Below are 25,754 nucleotides of genomic sequence, written 5' to 3' on the forward strand. Positions count from 1 at the left end.
GTGCAGTGTGTGGCATACCATATTGTGGAGTATGCTGTAGGGTTGTATTAGTTCTGACTGTTCATAAGTCTGTAGCCTGAGGGAAAAAGCTATCCCTCAGTCGGCTAGTGCGGGATCGGATGCTGCGGAGACGTCTTCCTGAGGGCAGCAGAGAGAGCAGTCTGTGGGAAGGATGGCTGGAGTCACTGATGATCCTCCGGGATTTCCTTATACACCGCCTGGTGTAGATGTCCTGGAGGGAGGGAAGCTCACCTCCAACAATGTGGCTGGCAGTTCGCACAACCCTTTTCAGAGCTTTGCGGTTGCCAGCGGTGCTGTTTCCAAACCAGGCAGTGATGCAGCCCGTCAGGATGCTCTCTATAGTGCAAGGTGTAGAATGATCTGAGGATGCTGGGGCTCATTCCAAACTTCCTCAGTCGTCTCAGGAAGAAGAGTCGTTGATGTGCCTTCTTCAGCACTGCATCAGTGTGTGTAGACCAGGTGAGATCTTCAATGATGTTAACGCCGAGGAACTTGAAGCTGCTTACCCGCTCCACAGGTGTCTTGTCGATGGTGATGGGTGTGTGTTCTCTGCTCTGTCTCCAGAAATCCACCACCAGCTCCTTGGTCTTGTCGATGTTGAGTGAGAGGTGGTTCTCCTGACACCATTTAGTCAGGGTGCTCACCTCCTCTCTTTAGGGCGTCTCATCGTTGTCGGTGATCAGGCCTATCACCGTTGTGTCATCAGCGAATTTGATGATAATGTTGGAGCTGTGTGTGGCTGTACAGTCATGTGTGTACAGGGAGTACAGGAGCGGGCTGAGGACACAGCCCTGAGGAGCACCAGTGTTGAGGGTCAGTAGGGATGAAGTATTGTTGCCCATTCTGACCACCTAACTTCTGCCTGTCAGGATCTGTGACAGTGATCTGTTTAGTCCCAGAGTCTGGAGCTTCGCAACAAGTGTGACAGGCACTATGGTATTAAATGCTGAGCTGTAGTCCACAAACAGCATTCTCACATAGGTGTTCTTATTTTCCAGGTGGGAGAGAGCAGTGTGTAGGGTGAAACCAATAGCATCGTCTGTAGAACGGTTGCTACGATATGCAAATTGTAGCGGATCCAACGAGGCAGGCAGCACAGAGCAGATGTAGTCTCTGACGAGTCTCTCAAAACACTTACTGAAGATAGGTGTGAGAGCAACAGGCCTCCAGTCATTCAAGCATGTGATTTTATTTTTCTTTGGTATAGGCACAATGGTGGATTTTTTGAAGCACGAGGGAACCACAGACAGAGAGAGGGAGAGGTTGAAAATGTCTGTGAAAACACCGGCTAGTTGGAATGCGCATGCTCGGAGCACACGGCCTGGGATGCCATCAGGACACGCAGCCTTGCGGATATTCACTCGTCGGAAGGATCGGGTTACATCCGCGACAGAGACGGAGATCTGTGATGTTACTGATTCCCTGCCACATGCCTCTTGCATCGTTGGTGTTAAATTGTTCTTCAACTTTGTTTTTGTATTGTCTTTTTGCGGCTTTGATTGATTTCCTGAGATCGTAACTGGCTTGTTTGCGATCATCAGCGTTTCCGGATTTAAAAGCGGATGTCCGCGCTGACAAGGCTGCTCGAACATCGCTATTAATCCACGTTTTTTGGTTGGGGGTAGATGTGGATTGTTTTTGTCGGCACTACATCTTCTACACACTTCCTGATGAAACACGTTAGAGTTTCTGAGTACGCCTCTATGTCATCATCAGACGCTGCCTGGAACATGTCCCAGTCCACATGATCAAAACAGTCCTGTAGTATAGCGTCTGATTGGTCTGACCAGCATTGAATTGTCCTGAGGGCGGGTGCCTCCTGTTTCAGTTTCTGCCTATAAGCAGGCAGCAGCAGAATGGAAGAGTGATCTGATTTGCCGAAAGGTGGGCGTGGGAGAGATTTGTAGGCGTCCCGGAAAGGAGAGTAGCAGTGGTCCAGTGCACGATCACCACGGAGCTATTGTTCTGAAGTTGGCTTTGTTAAAGTCCCCCATAACAATAAACGCTGCATCTGGGTACGCGGTTTCCTGCTCACTTATATTCCCATACAGTTCCTTGAGTGCCTGGTCTGTGTTGGCTTGAGGGGGAATGTTGAACATCGGTGATTATGACCGCTGTGAATTCTCTCGGTAGCCAGAATGGTCGACACAGAAGCATATGAAATTCCAGATCAGGGGAGCAGAAGGATTTAATAGAGTGTAGATTCCTTTCATCACACCACGAGTTGTTGATAAAGAAACAAACGCCCCCACCTCTGCTTTTCCCTGTGTGCTCTTTCGTTCTGTCCGAGAGGTGCACGGAGAACCCCGTAAGCTCGATGGCTGAGTCTGGAACCACTGCAGACATCCAGGTTTCTGTGAGGCAAATAATGCAGCAGTCCCTTGTTTCTCGTTGGTATGAGATACGTGCCCGCAGTTCACAAAGTTTATTGTCCAGTGACTGAACGTTAGCCAGCAAAATGGATGGGAGAGGAGGTCGGAGGGGACGACGTCTGAGTCTGACAAGGACGCCGGCTCTCTTCCCTCTTTTCCGGCGGCGTTTCCTCGGTCGTGCCCGCGCAGCCCAGACAAAGGGCTCTGATGCGGTGTCTGTAAACAAAGCGCCGGCGTTCAAGAACTCAAAGTCCGGTTTGTGTTCCGCGACGTAGGAACCAATGTTTAGAAGCGTGTGTCTGTCGTAGACAGTTATACAAACAACATCCAACACGTAGAACAACAAAAAAACAAGTAAAACAAACAAAAAACTGCAAAGTTTACTCGGAGCTCGCAACACGGCCGCCATGCTCGGCGCCATCTTGGTATACTCGAATTGAATCGGGTGACACGGACATATGATCAGGTCCCTGTAACTGACACATTTATTTACATTCCCCTGTTGGACTAAGTGGGAGTACAACTGTCTATAACAGGGGTGGCGAACTCTGGTCCTGGAGAGCCGCAGCCCTGCAGAGTTCAGCTCCAACCCTAACTAAAACTCATCTGTATGTAGCTTTCTAGTAACCCTTCAGACCTTGATGAGATTGTTAAGGTGTGTTTAATTAGGGTTGAAGCAAAACTCTGCAGGGCTGCTGCTCTCCAGGACCAGAGTTCGCCACCCCTGGTCTATAATGATTTTTGTGATGGAAGTTATTTTAAAAACCACCCACTTTTCAGTAAACAACAAAATGCACTTCAGTTAGTTTTTTATGATGACTTTGAATCTGCTAATCCGCTGGGTTCCAAGCAAGGCATTCACAAAATTGGAGCCATTTACTTCATTCTCAGGAACTTTCCACCAAAAATCAATTCAAGTTTAATAAATATTATTCTGTCATTATTCCATGCACAGGATGTTAAGAATTATGGTTTTGAAGCAATTTTGAAGCCCCTTGTTGAAGATTTGAAAGTTCTTAACATTTCAGGAATTGAAGTTCCTTTCTCCAAAGAGCCAGAATCTTTCAGTGCCCATTACTTCTGTCGGTTCTGTTTAGTAGACAAAAAAACATCACAGTCTATTTTCAGTGAAGACGACACTAATGTTGTATTACAAAACAAAGATTTGCAAGAAGAGCACTATGCAGATTTGTTAGATGACCCTAACATTACTTCATCTTTTGGGGTTAAACGTACATGTCTGCTAAATGACTTGCAATATTTTCATATTTGTGACAATTATGCTCCTGATATAATGCACGATATCCTTGAAGGTGTCGGATAGTATGAGATAAAGTTACTTATTGAATATTTTTCTGGTGTTATATTGAGACAAGGCCTATGTAACAGAATCTATTTTTTCATTTATGGCTATTTGGAAAGGAAAAACCGGCCTAAACCTAGAGCAGACAGGGTATGGTATAGGACTGAATACCATTCAGACATACCGTTTTCCTCATCAACAAGGTCTCCAAATATCAAACACTGGCATTTACTACTTTTGTTATTGCAGATTATTAACATAGGGTTCTGTCCTATAATAACAGAAGGTATGACCTACTATCTGAAACACCTTATTGTAGAGCATCAGTCTTTTTAAAGAGTTATATCCGCATAAGAATTTGATTCCAAAGCACCATTACATGTTACATTATCCACGTTGCATACGCATGATAGGTCCTTTAGTACATGTATTTAAAACAGCATAAAAAACTTCAAAAGCATCACAAAGTCTCTTGAATAAAAACACCAGTATGCAATTGTTTTTTTTTTTTACTGGGAAGGTTTACCCGTTAGAAATGTTGAATATGGGCCCTTGAAAACTCTAGAAGTTGAGGATTTGCCTTACTGTGACACTCTTTTTGAAAGGTACCCAAATTATTCAGATAATAAAATCACAGTAACGTCATGGTTAAGACATTCTGGAACTGAATATCGTCATGACATACTGGTTTGCACTAAAATGGAAAAGGACCTACCAGTTTTCAGTAAAATAACTGAAATTGTTCTAATAGATGATCAAAATGTTTTGGTGACTGAAGACTTTGAAACTGTTGGTTTTGTCGAGCATCTTACCATGTAAAAGAACAGAGTACTTTTGGTCTGTCAAGAGGAGAGGATCTTCCTTTTGTCAGACCATTTCATTTACAAGCATCATATGGTTTTGAAGATCCATATTTGTATATTGTATATACATTGAGGAACTTAAATCAACTTCTGATGTTGTAAAGCCCATAAGCTACAACAGTTGTTCCTGTGAATGTATTTACAAACTCAGTCAATTGAATTGATACCTGACTGCTTTTTGTTGCTTTTGGGCATGTTCAGTGTAAGAAAAAGTCTAAGAATGTTAGTTTAAGGAAACCTGAAGTTTATGTGGGTTGCAAACATTTGAACCAAGTCATTGTTTTTATATTTGATATTTTGCATTATATACTGTTTTATATGCACTTGTTTCTTATTTGTCTGAACAGCTTATGAAGTTCTATGATATAAAAAATGTTAACATTTACTGTAGTGTGAAAAAAAAATCCACTATAGTGGCATGACAATGTAACATGTATGACAATGCATCAAGTTTTATGAACAGGTTTTATGAAATGTTTGATTCATTGCAATATTAAATGCCTTTTATTTCTGAAAAGGTTACTTGTCAAAAATGAAATTTTCTAAAAAACTTTTCTAAATGTTTATTTCACACAAATTAATACAAAAAATGTACAGTAAAAAAAGCCATTGTACAATAGATTTAACACTCCTGAAATGTATATATGACTCCCTCCATTTTAGAGTTAAAATAATACTTTTTAAATTATGAAATATGTACATTACTCAAAGAGTACATTTTAACACCATAAGAGTTTATTTGTACTCTGTGCGTAATGTACATATTTCACACTTTAAAAAGTGCTATTTTAACTCTAAAACAGAGGGAGTCATATATACATTTCAGGAGTGTTAAATTTGACTCAAATTGAGTTCATTGTACACTGGCTTTTTTGTTGTGTGCTTTCTTCAAACCTGCTGTTGTTTTTTTGTTTTGTTTTGTTTTTTGGCCTCTGGCTAAATTGTATTCAGCCTTTTCACTTAATCTTATGTCAAAATCTAGATCAAAATCATCTAGGGCTGAAATCTTAATGAATTTAGAAAATCAAAATCATCACAATTTAGTTCTGAATCGAAAACAAGGATTAATTGTTTTGACCATTTTGGGCTGTTTTTTTTTGTTTCTTTTTCAAAGTAACCCATAGTATTCACCAGCATGTGTGTTTCTCTCTGTTGCTGATCGTGACGATGATGCTGGGAATGAACCTGGACTGAAACTTCTGATGCAGACGGTAGTGTAAATAGTCCATTCTGCTACATGTCTAGGTGTTTTCAGCAGAGGAGGGAAGATCTGTGTGGTCATGGTGCTCAAGAATCTTTAACAAATGGTCAACAGCATTGTTTTTCAGTTGAAACTGGGTTTCCCCGGTTGCTAGTGTTGATGTGTTTTCCTGGTCAGTGGTTGTTCCTGTTCCTCCAGGTACTTCAAACCTATGCTTGGTGCCTTGCTGAAGACATTCATTGCAGGGCCCACCTTCATTTTGTCAAAACGATTGGGAGGAGGGGTGTTTTGTGATACTTGGAGCCATTTTCAGTGACATCCCCTCTTGAAAATCCAACAAACCTTTTAATGGATCAGTTGAAATCTCATTGTAGGAGAGGTTCTCCTTTTCTACTGTTTTTTGTGGAATCATAAAAATCTGTCCACAAAGTAGTGCACTCTTCAAGTTGCTCACGAGATTTGAGACCTTTGTCATGAATTATAGCCTCGTGTCTGGTCTTGCTGGACGTGGGTCAGTTTCATTGTGGTTCACATTGGCTCATACTTTTTGTTAACCACTTGTAACTAAATGTTTAAATTGGAATTGGTTATTGATCTAATTATGTTTAACATACTTGGCAGCGTAAAGATCAGAGCAGCATTAGGCATTTGTGTTTATGGCAGGGAGGTGATTAACACATCAGACGGTTATTTAACAATATTCATTGTGCTTTTGTTGAATGCATAAAAACATTTAAAGAAAAATTTATAGAATCTAACAGATATTGTTTTTAAATGTAAAACACATTAATCAACTAAAAAAAAATGTGTGGAAAACTGTGACTTTTAAAGTACATAATATTGCACACACACAGTAATTTACTTATGTATATATATTTACTGATAAAAGTAAAGCTACAGGTATGCTTTTTTAATTTACAGACAGTAAAATTAAATTATACTAGTATATTTTCAGCACATCATTGAACATGTATTTAGATATGTGTCTAATCAAGAATTCAGCTCATATTAATTCCTCTGCCATCTATTTTATAACGCGGTGGTTTTAGCTCGTGAACGGTACTTTTATTTTGGAACGGCGGTGTGACGTCATAAGGCCGCTCCGGCGTCTGTTGTGGTTCAGCTGAAGAAAGGTGAGTGTTTTAAGAGTTTAAAGTGTTTAAGTCAATGCAGACAGTACGGACTGTTTCGTGTGTTTTTAAAGTGATGTAAAATGGCTCAGTGATTGTTGAATGTAACATTGTAATAGCTAACTAACAGTAATGAACGTTATTTTGTCTGAGTACAGCGCTTTGTTCTCACGTAACAGAAAAGAAGAGATTTCGTGATTTCGTTCATCATGAACAAGAATCACTGGCGAGTAGTGATGAGAAACATAGCTTTCTGAAACGAGTCAGTTGAGCCGATAGCTGCGCAAAATGATTCACTCTGACGACACTTCCGGTTCAAAATGAGACGAGAACAACAAACACACTTAATAATGAAGGGGCGGTCACACTAGACTTTGAACGTGCGAAATTTTTTCGGACACCGCTGCGAATATGGGCGGGAGCAGGTTCTCACCTCATTTATCACAACATGGATTAATGTGCTTGTACTGTGCCTTTTGCGACGGCGTCGAAAGCGTTTTATGTTTTACTCTCTGTTTCTCTCTCTCTCTCTATATATAAATACATACACACTAAAATAAAAAATTATAAAATGTTTCCTCATTCAAATGTACCATCTGTTCCTGTTTCCATTGACACTGCGAACCATGCAGCTTTTATTATTATTATTTTTTTTAAATAATCTTTTAAAGATGTATTATAGGATGCTGCGCTACGGCTAAAATTAGCGCTTCCTTAATTTTTGAATTTCTGTACAGAGAGGTCACGCAGTGAGTATCGATATTTTACTGGTCCCACGTCTTCACGTGATGCGAATTCGCAGGTCAGAGTTCACCAAACTTGAACTTTGGAACGCAGCGAAATGCGAAATTTTTCGCATGAGCTTGCGTTTCCGGTCTGACGAATTCGCATGCGTATGAATGGAAGTCAATGGAACGAAAAGTGCAGTGTGACCGCCCCTTGATTCCTTTAACAAACCAGCTCCTGATGCTTTCATGAAAGTGTCCTCTATTAAATGTGAACTACAGATGTCTGAATAAGAATCGTCACTAGTGTTGTTTATCTGTATTAATCTAGTCCGGTGATGTAAGAGCGGTTCTCTATCACTCTCTGACTCTCTGATCAGTGCACTGGTTACTGAAACAGATGTAGTTTGGGTTTATTTTCTCTCATCTTAAACTTTACAGCGTGTCCAAACACACAGAGAAACTCCTGCTGAAGCACGTGACACACTTTTATAAAGATGGCATTTATCAAAGTGGAGAGTGAAGAGCTGAAGATTGAAGAAGTATTCAGAGTCAAACAAGAAGAAACTGAGGAACAAACAGGTTGGTTTTCTTTCTCAAAGCTGAACTCACTCATTTACAGTGAGCTCAGGAGATTTAAAGGTGCTGTATGTAAGATTTTGACTACTAAAGCATATACCATAAAATGTTTGCAGATATTTAAGAAACATAAGTTAACATACTTGTTTATCTGAAAAACAGTGCTACAGTCAGTTTTTCCAGAGACAATTTATAAGGGACATGCCACTTCCTCAGTCCTCAATACAACTATATAAGAAAAAAATCGTAACGGCAGAGATGGTGGTTGTATGTGCATGTCCCGCTGGAAAGCCAATCATCTGCTTTTACAATCAAGCCGGGAAACATTTAAGCCTATCGTCTGGTTCCACTGACATACACATAGAAGGCACATAAACGTGGAATATGTACTTACATTTTACTTTAAAGTTATGGAGTAACTTTAGAAATGTACAAATCTCTGTCTTGATGCTAACGTTCGTCCGCCAAAATACGTTACTGTTTGAAAAGGCGGCAGATCTGATATGCAGTGTATGTGTGCTTTGTGTAAATATAGATGGTAACGTTATATAAATAGTCTCTGGTTATATGCTGACTGTATCCCTAACGTCAAAAAGCACAGCATTTCTTCAAGGGTTTTTAAAAAATTATTTTGTTTTACAGAGCACATTACATTATACAATGAGATTACAAAAAAATCTGTCCATATCAGGGGTAGACAAAGCAAAGAAAAAGTGAGACACAAGAAAATAATTCAAAATATTGTACTGTACACTGATAAAACAAATGACATTGAGCATTTGTTTAAGTGCTTGGCACTACACCGGTATTCTGGATAGAGACGTAAATCAAGTTGGTGTCGTGGACCCTTGCGCATGCGTAGTAAGAGTATAACCTGTGTGGGAAAAGGCGTTTTAAACCTTATTTGGGGGCAAAGTCATCAAACTTTTTCAGCGATTTTTATCATATTTTACTGCTGTTTCTATACATGCAGTTTTTATGTCCCGGTGACCAGTGAAAGTGCAGTTCTGACTCTCTGCCCATTCATTTAGATAGGAGCCTGGTCTTGTTAGTCCGAAATAGCTGCTCGGAGGCGTTGCCAAGATGACGGCCGAGTGGCACGACTTGCCTAAAAGAACTTTGGTTATTCTTCTTTCATCGTCAAGTGTCGTCAATCTGGCAACCTGTGTGTGCATCAAGTCTAAGGGGGAGGGGCCGGGGGAAAAAAAACCCTCTAATATTTTTAAATTGGACTGCAATACCTAATTCAACCACTCGGTGTCAATCCCACATACAGCACCTTTAACTGTTGTAATTACTGATAAAGGTCTGTAGCTCCTCAAAGGAGGCACAGAAATAAAAGATGCGTTTTGATCACAATGAAGAGAACATAATTAAGAGAAAGTAAAGGCACTGGTCCAGTTGTCCTAGGAGCATCTCTGGAGGAAAGGCATTACACCAAACACAAATAAAAATTCATGTATGGAGACTCAAATATGCACTAGTCCTCAACTAATGCTAGAGAAAAACAAGAAATTGAGGATTTTTGAGGAGGACAATGATATGTTATTTTAGGGATGTTCATTTTAACTGGCTGACTGTTAACCGACCGATTAACACAATCAGTTAAACGGTTTAAAAAGTCATTTATTTATTTATGTTCAGTCATTTATCAAAATATTAAAAAAAGGTTTGCTGCATGGTTAAAATATGCTACGTGTGTAAACTAATTGTGTTTTTTGGAGAGAGAAAAAAAGTACCTTATTGACCCGAATATAAGACGATGTTTTTTTTTGGAAATACATCTGAAAAAATGCGGTCGTCTTATATTCAGGGTCTATACTTTGACATGTCAGTAATAACCAAAACAATAGGTGGCGCCAAAAACACGTAAAACGAGTGTGCCATGAAATACGTAATGTAATGTGTGTTGTAAAGATCGCGAGTGAAAACAAAAGAAAATGAAAAGCTTACAGCGGCAATCATGTTAGCATGATGTGAACAAACTTCCTCTGTAAGTGATTTTTAAAACGTAAGACAGTACCCAGATTTGAAGACTACAATAAGATTTCACTTTTACTGAAATATTTTTTTTTTTTTTTTTTTTTAGTAGGGTACTATGAGATGGATGGACTAAATGTTATAGGCCTATAATTCAGATGGGCTACCTGTTATTTTTATGGTATATCTAAAAGTGTAAATTTTTTAATGTGATTGTTGGTACATTTTACAAGTATTTACCATACTTTCAAAACAAAAATTTAAATTGGAAAAATATGCAATATGAAAAAAAAAAATATATATATATATATAATATTGTTATTATTATTATATTATTATTATTATTATTATTTTTTTTTTTTTTTTTTCTAAGTAAGACACAAGATTTGGTTTTCAAAAAGCCTTTTTCCAAAAGGTACATCTGGAAAAGGGAGGGTTGTCTTATATTCGGTTCAATACGGTAAGTCACATTTTATTTCATTCAGAAACAGGCCTAATGCCGACTCGAAATGTTTACAAACATTATAATAAACACTGCAAACATAGCTAGGCTAGTTTAGTTCCCCTCACTCCACAACAAATACATTCAATTAACAGTATTTAGAAAAGAACAAGAATTAAAAATATAAGAAGCTATAGCAATATGAACGACAAGCCAAAACTAATTAATTTAGGCTAAAACGAAACTGAAACCAACGTTGGGTCTCTCATTCAACACAAAATCATATATTTCCATATTCGCGATGTATTTGAATGCCAAATTGTTATTTATTATGTAGCTACTTCACTCACGTTCCAATATCCACATAAAACAAAATGTTTTGCATAACATCACGATGGTACGGTGATAACACTGATCAGCACAGATTTTACTACATATTTAAACTGAGCAGTGTGTTTTTTTTCCATACGTTTGACTGAATGTATTTTTTATTATGATAATGAACAGACTACATTGTCAAGGTAGCAAAGCTTAACTGTGTGTACGCATGCGGCGCCAGCAAAATCACTTTAATTTTTTCCCTCTAACAGTGGAGGCAGCTACTCCTTTTAGTCATAAAGATAATCAGAATTGTAAAACATTTGCCTTTATTTGTGTACATTCACAATAAAAACAAATCTTTGTGCTTTTATAGTATAAGCCTAAAGAAAAATAGGATGCAGCTTTCTGCCGTCTGGTTTCTGTTCACGCTGCACAAAAATGAACCGAAACTCTGCATACTAGGCTACTGGTTTCACAGTTTTTCGTTCATTTTCTTAATTTATTAAGTAAAAACGTATTTCTAGTATAGGCCTATTTATTCATTATATAGCCTAGCTTTATTATGTTTTTCTCCACTCGCAGTGATATGAAGACTATGTGAATCCTCATGTTCTGTTGTTTGCTGCATGTAAAATTAATTCCCGGGAAACAAATGTTAGTATTTTTAGTTAATTCAATTCTATTTTAAAATAATCTTGTCGGTTAATGGTTAATAATCGGTTAACGAGCGTCAGTTGTCGGTTAGGAAAAATAACCGGAATGAACATCTCTAGTTTGTTTACAGCTTTACTACAAATACACTGGTTAAGCTATATGGCATAGCAAAACCATGGTTAATTTTTGGTCACCTTAGTTTAACTATAACTACAATGTTTTTGGTATTTTTTATTTGCAGAAAACCATGTTTAATATTTATATACATAGGCCTATGTAATTAAAGCATTGTGTAATTGCGTGCAGAAATGAAGGTGAGTAATCTTACCTGACGCTGATATTACAGTAGCCAGTCTTAACAGTTTACACCGTTATGGCTCTTTCGGACGGGGTTAGATTTCTCTGAGGATCACTGAGTTTGCTGATAAATATAAGACCTTAATAAAATTAATCAACATTATAATATTATTTTGCAAATTGATGCTTGAATTATTATTACTTTAACTATATTGTTCTTGGTTCAGTACACACACACAAATATAATAAAATACTTAATAAAATTAAAGAATAAAACCTAAAAAGGTATAAAAGAAACCGAAAGGTTTAGTCAGAATAAACATACTAACAGATAATGAATAGAATTATAGTATTGTGATGATAATATGAATAAATAGGACTGCATTAATTTACAAAGATATCAAAATCATGATCAGCAATGCAGTGATTGGCATCAAGACAGCATGTTAAAATAACATGATTCCCAATTTTTCCCATTATTTTCTAGTAATTTTACAGGCCTTATATTTTTATTTCAGTGTTGTAGTGAGAAATGAATTCATTTAATTTTGCGTGTGTAGCAGATTTGTCATGTGATTTAGATTAGATTAATTTATTGTCAATGCAGAAGAAGAAGAAGTGAAGTGAAATGATGTGACATACAGCCAAGTATGGTGACCCATACTCAGAATTTGTGCTCTGCATTTAACACAGCAGTGAACACACACACACCCGGAGCAGTGGGTATCATTTATGCTGCGGCGCCCGGGGAGCAGTTGGGGGTTCGGTGCCTTGCTCAAGGGCTCCTCAGTCGTGGTATTGCGGCCTGAGACTTGAACCCACAACCTTAGGGTTAGGAGTCAAACTCTCTAACCACTAGGCCATGACTTCCCCACAGAACTTGAAAACAGGGACCCTTTCCACACAGTCCCCAATGATGTTTAGTGGTGTGGGGGCTGTACTGCTCTTACAGAAGTTTTTTTTTTTTTTTTTTTTTTTTTACTGCTCTTACAGAAGTTCTTTTGTTTTTAAGGAGTTCAGGATGAGACTGTTCTCTGAACACTACTCTGTTAGTCTTTGGACTTCGTCCCTGTAGGAAGTCTCAGCATCCCCTGAGATAAGTCCAACCACGTTGTGTCATCCGCAAACTTAATGGTGTTGGTGGGGTGTGTGGGAGCATAGTCGTGTGAGTAGAGGGTGTAAAGAAGGGGGCTCAGCACACAGCCCTGTGGGGCGCCAGTGCTGAGTGTGAGGGTGGAGGAGAGGTGGGGGCGGTTAGTAAGAAAGTCCTTGATCCAGTGACATATGGGTTGGGGAAAGGCCCAAGTCAGCTAGTTTAGGGATCAGTCTGCCCAGGATGACAGTGTTATAGGCAGAGCTGAAGTCTATAAAGCGCATCCTCCTATAGCTCCTTTGATATTCAAGGTGGATCAGAGCTGAGTGAAGAGCAGTGGAGATAGCATCTTCTGTAGACCTGTTTGCTCTGTAGACAAACTAGTATGGATCAAAGGTGGGTGGAAGACTGGCTTTGATATACTGTAGGACCAGCCTCTCAAAGCACTTAGTGATGACTGGAGTGAGTGCAACTGGCCGGTAGTCAGTGAGGCAGGTCAAGGCAGTCTTTTTTGACAGTGGGATGATTGTGGCAGACTTCAGGCAGAATGGGACGATGGATTTAGACAGAGACAGGTTGAAGACCTTTGTAAACACCCCAGAGAGCTGGACTGCACATACCTTCAACACAATTCCTGTAACACCATCAGGGCCGGCAGCTTTCCTTGGGTTTACTGCTCTGAGCACACGCCTCACATCATGCTCCTGCAAAGTGAGGGTATGGCTGTTGGAGATTGGTGGAAATGTTTTGACAGTCTCTGTTGCTTCCACCTCATAGTGGGCAAAGAAACAGTTGAGTTCCTCTGCCAAGGCAGCATCGCCATTGAAAGTCATGCGGTTGCTGGGTTTGTAACTGGTGATTTGCTGGATGCCCTTCCACACCAGCTGCGGGTTATTGTTAGTGAAGTGGTCCTCAATTCTCCTTTTGTAGGCTGCTTTAGCCCCTCTGATGCCTCTCTTCAGGTTTGCTCTGGCAGTGCTGTATAGGGCTCTGTCACCAGCTCTGAAGGCAGTGTTGATCATTTGGCAGTGACAGCATTGATTACAGTTTCTTAAGTCAAGAGCACTTTTTTTCGAAGCAAAAAGTGCATCTAATGTGCCGCTTCAAGCCTCTTGCATAACAGCAGTCATCGGTCAGAATAATGCACAGCTCAGATTAACTGTACATCATGGATAAGACACTCCATTAAAAATATAAGATAATTATTCCTTCACAAATAAATCTCATTGAGTAGAAGTGTCTAATGTTATATACTCTTCAACATATTACTATTTTGCAAATGAACGTTTAAATTATTATTACTTTAAATTATATTGTCCCTGGTTCAGAAGTATTCTTGTAAAAAAAAAAAAAAAAAAGGGCCAGTGGCTCGGACACACTACAAGTATGATTTCTGCTTTAAAAGTTGCAATCTAATCCTGATTACATGAAATAAGCTGCTTCCAAGCAGGTTTAAGCTAATGGACCAGTAGCTATGACGGCAACTTCAGGATAAGCTTCGAAGAACCTAACAATCCATCACTCTCTTCTCAGTTGTTTAAAAGGCACTTATCAAAGTTTGATCAAATGTTTAAACACGACTACGAGAACTTTATTAAATGGATTTCATATAAGGCAACAGAGTTTAGTTCACGTTGAATCAGCAGTAGACGTAGATATAGGAAATATGTGACGACCCTGGACCACAAAACCAAACATAAGGGTCAATTTCTCAAAATTAAGATTTATACATCATCTGAAAACCTGAATAAATAATATTTCCATTGATGTATGGTTTGTTAGTACATTATTTGGCAGAGATAAAACTTTTTGAAAATCTGGAATCTAAAGTGCAAAAAAATCAAAATATTGAGGAAATCGCCTTTGAAGTTGTCAAAATAAAGTTCTTAGCAATGTATATTACTAATCAAAAATTAAGTTTTAATATATTTACAGTAGAAAATTTACAAAATATCCTAATGTAACATGATCTTTACTTAATATCCTAATGATTTTTGGCATAAAAGAAAAATCAATAATTTTGACCCATACAAACGTATTTTTGGCTATTGCTACAAATATATCTCAGCGATTTAAGGCTGGTTTTGTAGTCCAGGGTCACATATACATTTTATTAAAGATAAAAAGATTCCACAAAAACAGGGAGAGAGAAAGATCAATCACTAAACACAGCAATTACATATATAACAACAATATATATTACTAAAACAAACAAACAGAGAGATACCTCAATGACAAGCACATCGAGAACGACTCCCACTTACCTGTAGAGGGGCAACCTTAACCACATGATTTCATCCAATGTGCCTCTCGGAAAATAAACTAACATTAGGTACAGTCTGCCAGCAACAACCTAGCCAACATTTGGTCAGTGACCAAATATAACGCAGGAAAAAAAAGGGGGCGGTGACTGAAGACACAATTCCATCTAGTCAATTATATACTCTTTCCGCTGCCCATTGATATGGCAACTGAACAGACTGACCAACCACATGCAGGCAGGAAGAACTTTAGACCTGCCAGAGTTTAATTTTCTAATAAAAGATGTTACTTTTTTACATGATTTGTTACATTTAAATTACATCTTAGCAGATTTTGTCTCCTATATGAAATACCTGTGATTCATAACTACCTGCTAATTGCACTCACAATTGCATTAAATAGCCTTGTTGTCAAGTTTGGGTGAGTAAGGGCAAAACACACAAGATGTAGTACCTCCAATGCCCCGTAGACTTCTTTTACTCTGTAAACTACTTTTGCAGCAGAAATAAACTGCTGCTGAAAAAGAAAATTCATCAAGTAATTGCATTACTCATCACAAATGCTTTGGAGTAAAGAGTACATGTACTTATTCAGAAATGTAGTCAAGTCGAAAGTAAAAAAAAGTTGCTATTATCATTGATACTCAGTAAAACTACAATCAACCAAAAAGATACTTAAGTACAGTAAATAATTACATTTACTCAAATACTTTTCAACACTGTTATGAAAAAGCTTGATCAAAGTGATATAATCCTGAAAATTAATACTTAGAAGATATATACAAGCTGCCCTGAAAAAAATCAGCCTATATGTGTGAGTGGGTCTGACTACTCGATTGATCTAATATCACTAGAAGAGAAATCTAACCATGAGTAGATGCCAAAAGCAGGTCATGTGTTCAATTTATTCTTCTTGTTTCACCTTAGGTCTGATGACACTGAAAGAGGAGAGTGAAGCTCTGAACGAAACGGATGAGAAATATAAGTTTGAGAAACATCCTGAGTTCATAACTGAAGAAAAACCATCTACTTGCTCACAGGCTGAAAAGACAAGAAGCTGCAAAAAGAAGAATTTTACCTGTCAACAGTGTGAGAAAAGTTTTAACCTAAAAGAAAGCTTTATCAGACACATGAGAACTCACACTGGAGAGAAGCCTTACACATGCAAACAGTGTGGAAACAGTTTCAGTGTATGTGGAAACCTTAAAGTCCACATGAGAGTTCACACTGGAGAGAAGCCTTACACCTGCAAACAGTGTGGAAACAGTTTCAATCTATATGGAAACCTTAAAATTCACATGAGAGTTCACACTGGAGAAAACCCTTTCACCTGCCAATGGTGTGGGAAAGAGTTTTCTCTCAAAAAATAAACCTTAACAGGCACATGAGAACTCACACTGGAGAGAAGCCTTACACATGCCAACAGTGTGGAAATGGTTTTAATCAAAAAGTACACCTTATCACACACACGAGAACTCACACCGGGGAGAAGCCTTTCACCTGCCAGCAGTGTGGAAATGGTTTTAATCAAAAAGCACACCTTGTCAGGCACGAGAACTCACACCTGAGAGACAGTTTTAATCAGCTTTAAAATCTTAAAGTCCATATGAGAAATCAAAGGCAGTCAGCAGTGATGCAAATCCCCACCCCCGGACTGTCAGAAGAAAGATGGAGGATACCAGGCGGTCGAGCGCTAGTGAGACTCCTACACTTAACTCCGTGTCTACACCGGACGTGACAGTTGTTGTGCTGCGCTGCATTCATCATAAGATGGCAATAAACATGAGAAGTGCCTGTTATACAAGTTTTCAGTCATTGTTCAAAACCATAAGTCTAGGACAGGAATATATTAAGTAAGGAATAATGTACATCCAGCCGGTTGTAATCGCAGAATAACCTCTGACAGGGTGATCAGGACCCCGAAGTGGAGGGGCCTTGTATTACTCTGAAGGGGGTTATTCTGTGATAACAACCTGCTGGATGTACATTATCCCACTTATTACATGGCTGCTTGCCACATAAGTAAATAATTAGACACAAAATATTGATTTGAGTTAAAATATTTGAATGCAATGCTTTTGTGACAAAAGCAGTTACTAACAATCTGCAAGTTCAAACTAGACGGGCATTTAAGGGATACGGTGCATTCAATTTCACCACCTAAATAATTAAGGTGATAAAATGTTTTAAAATCTTACCAGTTTGTTAGTTGTCTTATAATCCATTATGGCATACAAAGAAATCGTCGCAAAATGGCAGCAGCTACGCTTGTATATGAAATGAGAGAGCGAGTCCGTGAAACCAGGATGACATAAATAATTTTACACATCATATTGAATTGAGTTTTAATATTTTATTAGCTAACCAAACACAAAGCTTCCACGAAGAGAAAATATTTCTAGCAAGAGAATAGCGCCGACTTCAGTTACCCGGATGAGCCTGTGTTATTAGTTTTTAGTGGTTGTTATCGAGGGATAACAGTCCTCAGAATGTCAAGACTGACCAATCAGAATCAAGTATTCCACAGAGCTCTGTAATAAGGGAAAATAAGAGCATAGAAAAAGTGACAAATACTAAAATGTTAATACACTTAAATTAGGATTAATGAAATTAAGGTTAACCTGTATTTTTCTCTCACTGTATTATCAACACATGAAGACTCAAGTCTAGCAAAATAAATGTTATTAACAAAAGATAAACGAGTAATCGACATCTACTAAATGAATACCATGAATGACAAAGGAATAAAGTGCATAAGATGCAAGTAAATTGGGTGTTGCTATGTCAGAGTAATGTTATCTAATGCGAAGATAAACTTGCTTCTCTGAAACTAGCCTTGAGCATGGAGCACTATAGGTGCTGATCTCGGGGAACACAAAAGGGTCCTAAAATCTGGAAGATGCAGATGAGGCCCTGAAGTAGGTGCATAAAGTTCTTAATCTGGAACACGCAGACGAAAGTACCTTGAAGTGAAGGTTTAACCTTGGTGCTTAACCCTCTGGAGTCTAAGGGTATTTTGGGGCCTGGAGAAATTTTGTCATGCCCTGCCATTTGTGCTTTTTTTTTCAGTTTCTTATAAATATCTAAATGGCTAAAGTCTAATCTCACTGTAATCAGCACAAACTAGGCTATAATAATATGTGAGCAGCATGTATGTACATGATTGTGTTTTTTTGAGAAAAAAATGTTATGCGTGGTTAGTGAAAAACTAAAAATGTTAAAATCACTTGAATAAGGCAATAAAACACATACAGAAAAAATTGGTTCCCAGATATTTTTGAGAACTGGAGCTTGTAGCCTAGAATTTTTTTTTTCTAAATGATGTGAAAATCAATCATCTTGTTTACTCACTTACAGAAAACAATATATTGATTTAAATTTTCTAAGACACTTTTTTTTGGTAAAAGTCATATGCGAGTAGGCGTCAACTATCATGAATTCACACCTGAGAAGACAAAGGCCTGCATAATGAGCCGCATAATGAGCCCTTCAGTCAGCTGTGTCACTGAGAGGGATGAGTTACAAGAAAGAATGTGAGGACAAAATAAATGTATATAATTTTATGTTTGTAGTTTATTTAGAAATATATTTAATTATCCCACAACATAATTTAATATTCACTTGTGAGTGCAGTTAAACAGTTTATTAGGAACAATCAACGCTGACTTTCAAATGAATTTTTTGCATCATTACTCCAGTCACCACAAATCCTTCCGAAATCCTTTTAAACAATCTTATTTTCTACAAAAAAAACATTTATTGTTATTATTATTCATTATTATTATTATTATTATTATTATTATTAATGTTGAAAAGAGCTGAGAATATTTTTTTTTAGGTTTTTTAGGGGGGATAAATTGAAGGAACAGCAATGATTGTTTACATTTGTTACAGTTACATTTATTGGTACATTTATATTATTTACATCCAGCTTTTGAATGGTATAGTAGTGTATATTGTTATTGAAACTTCATAATATTTCACTTGATTATACATTTAGTCAGGAATTATAGTTTGGAAAAAAGTCTTTGGAAAAAGTCTAACTAGTAAAAAATGTTTACACGTTATGTGAAAACTAGTACAAGTATATAAATCAATAAAAAGAGACTTACTCATGTTTATGATCTCTGCTGAATAAAGTGCTTCATTCATTTTTTTCTGAGGAAATCCAAATCTCAAATCCTCAACCACATCACATTCTTTTTGGGGTGATTATGTCTTATTCCTCTCATCGCGAAGCAAAAACAGTAAAATAATAAAAACTTGAAGAACAGTCTCGCTGCGTTGTCTTCTGTTGTGTGGGCGTATTCAAAAGCCGCGCGCTTCAGTGAAACATTTGAATCTCAAAAAAGCGCAAAATCGCGCGCGGCCGGGGCGTGGGTCGCATTAGAAGATAATGAAGGGAGACGTGAAAAACGGACATCTCGTGTTGTTTTCATATGGATTACTTTATCACAGAATATTTGTTTTCAGCAGCACTTGTTTAGTTTTAAAGTAGACATGTCAGGCTTTCTATAGATATCTCTCTCATGTCTCTTCCGTTGAGTATTCACTGAGTTACAGTTCAGTTTTAATGACGCATTTGTATCTGAAGATCAGCGCGACAAAGGCTGCAGACAGCACTCCTTGATTGTTATCTTTATTGTTATAAGTGCACAAAGTTTTTGTTGTTATTATGTCTGTATACAAAAAAAAAAGTAGACCCTTTTACAGATTCGATTGATGTATTGCACTTATCTGTACGATCAAAACTGAAAGTGTAATTTAGTTCTTTTCGGGGTTATCAGGAGGAAAATACCCCAAAACGCGTATACGCGTTAATCGACTCCAGAGGGTTAAAGGGGTAGTTTACGCGTTTTTCTCTTTAGTTAGTTCTGTTATGTTGCTGTTTGAGCATAAACAAAGATCTCAAAGTTACAAAGCTCAAAGTCCAATTCAAAGGGAGATATTTTATTTAACAAAAATCACTTTTCAAAAACTACAACGGACGACTTGTTTGGACTACAACTGATATTTTCTGGGATTTGTGATATCACAAAGATCGACGAATGGGACGAGACCTGGTTGAGCTGCACTAGAGAAGGTAATGAGTGTTATCACTATGTCAGAGACACACTACAAGCCTCTCCCAAGCGAGAGAGACGAGCTTACAGTGGTTACAATCATCTGGGTTTAAATCGTGCTCAAATTGATTTGATTTTGACGCAATTTTTACACTGAAGCTCACAGCAGGTGGCTATGATAAAGGGCAAGACTTTTCCTGACCAGGCACTGAGTGCTGCCAATCACAGCACACACCTGGCCCCAGCTAACCAATCACCAACACACACTGGCCCAGCTAACCACTCACAACACACACTGGCCCAACCTACCCAATCCAATCCAACACACCACTGGCCCAGCTGACCAATCACAACACACACTGGACCAGCTAAACCAATCACAACACACACTGGCCCAAGCTAACCAATCACAACACACACAGGGCCCAGCTAACCAATCACAAACACACACTGGGACCAGCTACACCCAATCACAACACACACTGGCCCAACTGACCAATCACAACACCACACTGGCCCAGCTACCCAATGCACAACACACACTGGCCCAGCTAACCAATCACAACACACACTGGCCCAGCTAACTAATCACAACACACACTGGCCCAGCTGACCAATCACAACACACACTGGACCAGCTAACCAATCACAACACACCACTGGACCAGCTAACCAATCACACCACACACTGGCCCAGCTAACCAACATCACAACACACACTGGCCCCAGCTTACTGGTCCAGGCACACACACTGGCCCAGCTAACCAATCACAGCACACACACTGGCCCAGCTTACCAATCACAACATACACTGGCCCAGATAACCAATCACAGCACACACACTGACCCAGATAACCAATCATAACACACACTGGACCAGCTACCCAATCACAACACACACTGGACCAGCTTACCAATCACAACACACACTGGCCCAGCTAACCAATCACAGTACACACTGGCCCAGCTAACCAATCACAGCACACACTGGCCCAGCTAACCAATCACACTACACACTGGCCCAGCTAACCAATCACAGCACACACTGGCCCAGCTAACCAATCACAGCACACACTGGCCCGGCTAACCAATCACAACACACACTGGCCCAGCAAACCAAACACAGCGCATTTCATATTTCAGAAGGCGGTCCTTCATTTGATACAGGAACTATTCCAGCCGTTCATGCCAGACTAGGGAGAGAGGTGTCCTAATAATGTAAAATATGTGAAAAATATGTGACAACTGGCAGTGCTACATTTGCTACAAGTGCCTGCACTTCAGCGTCTGTCCATCTATCACTGTTCATCATACCTGCAAAATAAGTTGACACAATGTTTACAGTATGTTTACAGTGTTTTAAATCATGGTGAGTAAGGGTGCTTTCGAACACGTCTGGCCAATCAATGTCTACTTGCGTCAAGGGTAGTACCAGTTGTGCTGGTTAGACCCTGCTCCGGAGTAGGAGCTAATTTGGTTCTCGAAAAAGGCAGTCCGTACTAGAAAATCCCACCCAGTTCCGGCTGTGCGGTGAAAAACGGCAAAATGTGGGTAGTTCCACAATTAGTTCTTGGTACTATGAAAAGGTTCCTGTGGTGCAAAAGGCCCTAATTATATATCACTATCTATGAACATTCACAATAAGTTTTTGAATTTTTAAAAAAAATTTTATTTAACCCTTATTTACACCAGTTCCTTGAATCACTTTGAGAACAGGTCTCTTTTACGAAGGAGCCCTGGCCAAGAAAGCCGCAATAAAAGTTCCACATAAAATACAAAAAAATAATAAATACAATAAACATACAAGACATAGTACATCAACGGTACATGAATAAACCAACGAGGATGGAAATTATAAACATCCCCCATTTTCACCATAGACTTATCCTAATGTGGGAGGCAAGGACAGGGTGCCCATTGTGCCTGCTTCCCGGGTGCTTTAATAACCTCTTAAATTGACCAAAAGAGACGAAATTATCAAGTTTTAAATCATTCTGTAACAGGTTCCATGTTGAAAATGTTGATTTTTTTTTGACGTTTCAAAAGCTAGCATTACAACTTTATACAAAAAACAAGTATTTCAAAGACCAGCATCACATTAACTGTGTATATAAAAAAGCAATAAATGCCCCAGTGTTGTTTGTTTTGATTGTGTTTTACGATGCAGGGCCGCAGGAGGTAATTTTTACGCACACCACAAGGAAATAATCTCTGACTATTTACGCAATTTGTTTATTGAACAGTTCTCCACATCCATTACGCAAAGAACACACGCACAGTATAAAGCTTTCTGTCTCCATCTCCAACCTTTTTACACAAACCACAAGGAATAATCTCCACAACTATTTAAACGTTATTTAAACAGTTCTCCACAACCATTACGCAAAGAACACACGAAACGGAATAATACTCTCCATCTCTGAACCTGTGTTGATTAGGCCTCAAAATATGAAATGTTAAAATCCAAAATATACGTAATAGCCTACGTGTGTCAAATCATTTTTCTAAATATTCATAAGGAATTTATAAAATGTGCAAAATATTTTAATAGGCCTACATTATTTTTTTTTTTTTAAATCTCCCTCTCGTCACAGCACCCCCACTTCCCGCGGCCATGTACGATTGAGTTCATTCTTGTTAAGTGAGAGAGCAGACAGCTCTCCATGCTTTCGAATCGCTCTCGCTGTACTTTAATGTGATTCAACGATCGGTCTGTGCAGTGATGCCTTAAGTCAAACACACTTAATATGTACTTCATATTTTCATTGCTTTTGACCGCTCTCTGTATCCCTTTCGTTCATTACCTTCAGCAAGTATGAAAACAGTAAAACAAAGCCAAAAACCTGGATATTTTAGACAGTATAGAAATCCTGGCCAGGAGTGTGTCTGGGAAAAAAAGGAGGAAATATGGTAATCCCCTAATGCTGTATAGTAGGATTTGATTTTGGACACAGCGCAAGACTTGATAGGTCAGATAAAGGGAAACATCTGAACTGCATACTTATGGTGTGTGAATAGGGTTGGGAAAACACTACTACTTTATGCTCTGTCAGTGGTTCCCAATCTAGTCCTTTAGTATCTCCAACTCTTTCTCTCTTTTCTGACCCATTTGAGTTTTCTGAGGTGTCTGTACTAATTAGCTAATCCATCAAATCAGGTGGGCTTGATTAGGTAGACATCTAAAATGTACAGTGTCTAGGACCAGGGTTGTGAAACACTGCCATATGTGTACTGATCAGTGTTTATATGTTAAGGCTGTGGTTCTGGGGAGAGCCACTGTCCTGCAAAGTTTAGTTCCAACCCTGATAAAAACTCACATGTCTGTATCTTTCTAGCAATCCTAAAAGACACTAATTAACTTGTTTATTTGTGTTTGATTAGGGTTGGAGTGTTAGTGTTAATTTCATTAACGAAATCTATGACGAAAAATGTTCGTCAACAAAGTTTTTCCCACTGGATGAAAACGAGATGATAATAAGGTCATTAAACGGTAACTGAGTTTAAATGAATATGCAGATATTGTTGACAAAAAAAGATGAGACTAAAAATGTAGTTGGTTGTAACACCTGTTAATTTGTCCCTTTTTTATTTTTGATGCATAATTACTACCTCAAAATGGATTAAATTAATATTGAATATTGAAACACTAAACATTATAACAAATCATTGTTGTCAATAATGCAAAATGACAAAGGCAGTTCATCATTGAATTCAGTGATGTCATCATTCAGCTCAGTTCAGTTTTAAATAGTATTGTGCAATAATTTGCAATCAAGTCAACGATATCGCCAGAGGCGACAGCGGCAAGGAACCAAAACTACATCGATGACAGAATGGAGAAAATCCTTGGGAGAAACCAGGCTCAGTCGGGGGGCCAGTTCTCCTCTTGGCCAGACGAAACCAGCAGTTCAAGTCCAGGCTGCAGCAAAGTCAGATTGTGCAGAAGAATCATCTGTTTCCTGTGGTCTTGTCCCAGTGGTCGTCTGTGACAAGTCTTTACAGGGTATATGGGGCTCATCTAGTTGCTGGATACAGACTGGATCTGGTGGTTACGGTGATCTTGTTGGGAATAAGAGAGAAACAGACTAATATTAGCGTAGATGCCATTCTTCTAACGATGTAGCAAGTACATCGGGTGTTATGGGAAGTGTTCCCGATTCCGGTTTACCTAATTAATGCAGTCTAAAGATCCTTTAACAGATTTGGATATTAGAAGTGTATTAGTGTGTTATGTGTAAGCCAGGTTAAAGAGATGGGTCTTTAATTTAGATTTAAACTGCAAAAGTGTGTCTGCCTCCCGAACAATGTTAGGTAGGTTATTCCAGAGTTTAGGCGCTAAATAGGAATAGGATCTGCCGCCCGCAGTTGACTTTGATATTCTAGGTATTATCAAGTTTTGAGAATGCAGTGGGCGTGGAGGACTATAATGTAACAAGAACTTGTTCAAATACTGAGGTGCTAAACCATTCAGGGCTTTATAAGTAATAAGCAAGATTTTAAAATCTATACAATGTTTAATATGTAGCCAGTGCAGTGTTGACAGAACCGGGCTAATATGGTCATACTTCCTGTTTCTAGTAAGAAGTCTAGCTGCTGCATTTTGGGATATCTGGATTTTGTTTTTTGGGCTTGCTGGAGTTTGTTTATTTAGAGCATTACAATAATATAAAATTGAGGTTTTATATGATTTGATTTTGATTTCTGCATTTGACATTGAGAGCATAGGTCGTAATTTAGATATATATTTTTGAGATGGAAAAATGCAGTTTTACAAATTCTAGAAACCATCAAGTCTTACATTCGTTATTTAGATATATATTTTTGAGATGGAAAAGACGAAGAATTGATTTCGAGCAGTCCATCAAGTCTTAGACAGCCTCTGTTTCTAGGTGTTTTTAGGTTTTTGTTTAAGGCCTTTAATTTACACCTCAAATTACTCGTCATCCAGTTTTTTATATCGACTATGCATTCCGTTAGTTTTTCAAATTGGTATGTTTCACCGGGGCGCAAAGAAATATAGAGCTGAGTATCATCAGCATAACAGTGAAAGCTAACACAATGTCACCTTGATGATATCTCCCAAAGGTAACATTGTAAAGCTTGAAGAGTAACGGCCCTAGTACTGAGCCTTGAGGTACTCCATACTGCACTTGTGTTCTATATGATACCTCTTCATTCAATGCTACAAATTGATGGCGGTCATATAGGTACGATTTAAACCATGCTAATGCACTTTCATTAATGCCAACAAAATTTTGTAGTCCATGCAAAAGAATGTTGTTGTCAATAGTGTCAAACGCAGCGCTAAGATCCAATTGCACTAAAAAGATACAACCATGTTGTGGGTCAATAGTGAGCGTCTCAGTACGATGATACACTGTGAGGATCCTACCATTTTTTTCTACTAGGAATTGTAAGGATACTACCTTTTCTAGTATCTTGGACAGAA

At 38.5% G+C, this 25,754-nt stretch overlaps 1 pseudogene; it reads left to right on the plus strand.

The window, feature by feature from the left end:
• The first annotated feature begins 8,110 nt into the window (after nt 1-8,110).
• Nucleotides 8,111-25,754, plus strand: part of LOC122143754 — a 116,206-nt pseudogene continuing 98,562 nt past the window's right edge.

This window comes from Cyprinus carpio, unplaced genomic scaffold, assembly GCF_018340385.1.
Source record: "Cyprinus carpio isolate SPL01 unplaced genomic scaffold, ASM1834038v1 S000006502, whole genome shotgun sequence".
Lineage (NCBI taxonomy): Eukaryota > Metazoa > Chordata > Actinopteri > Cypriniformes > Cyprinidae > Cyprinus > Cyprinus carpio.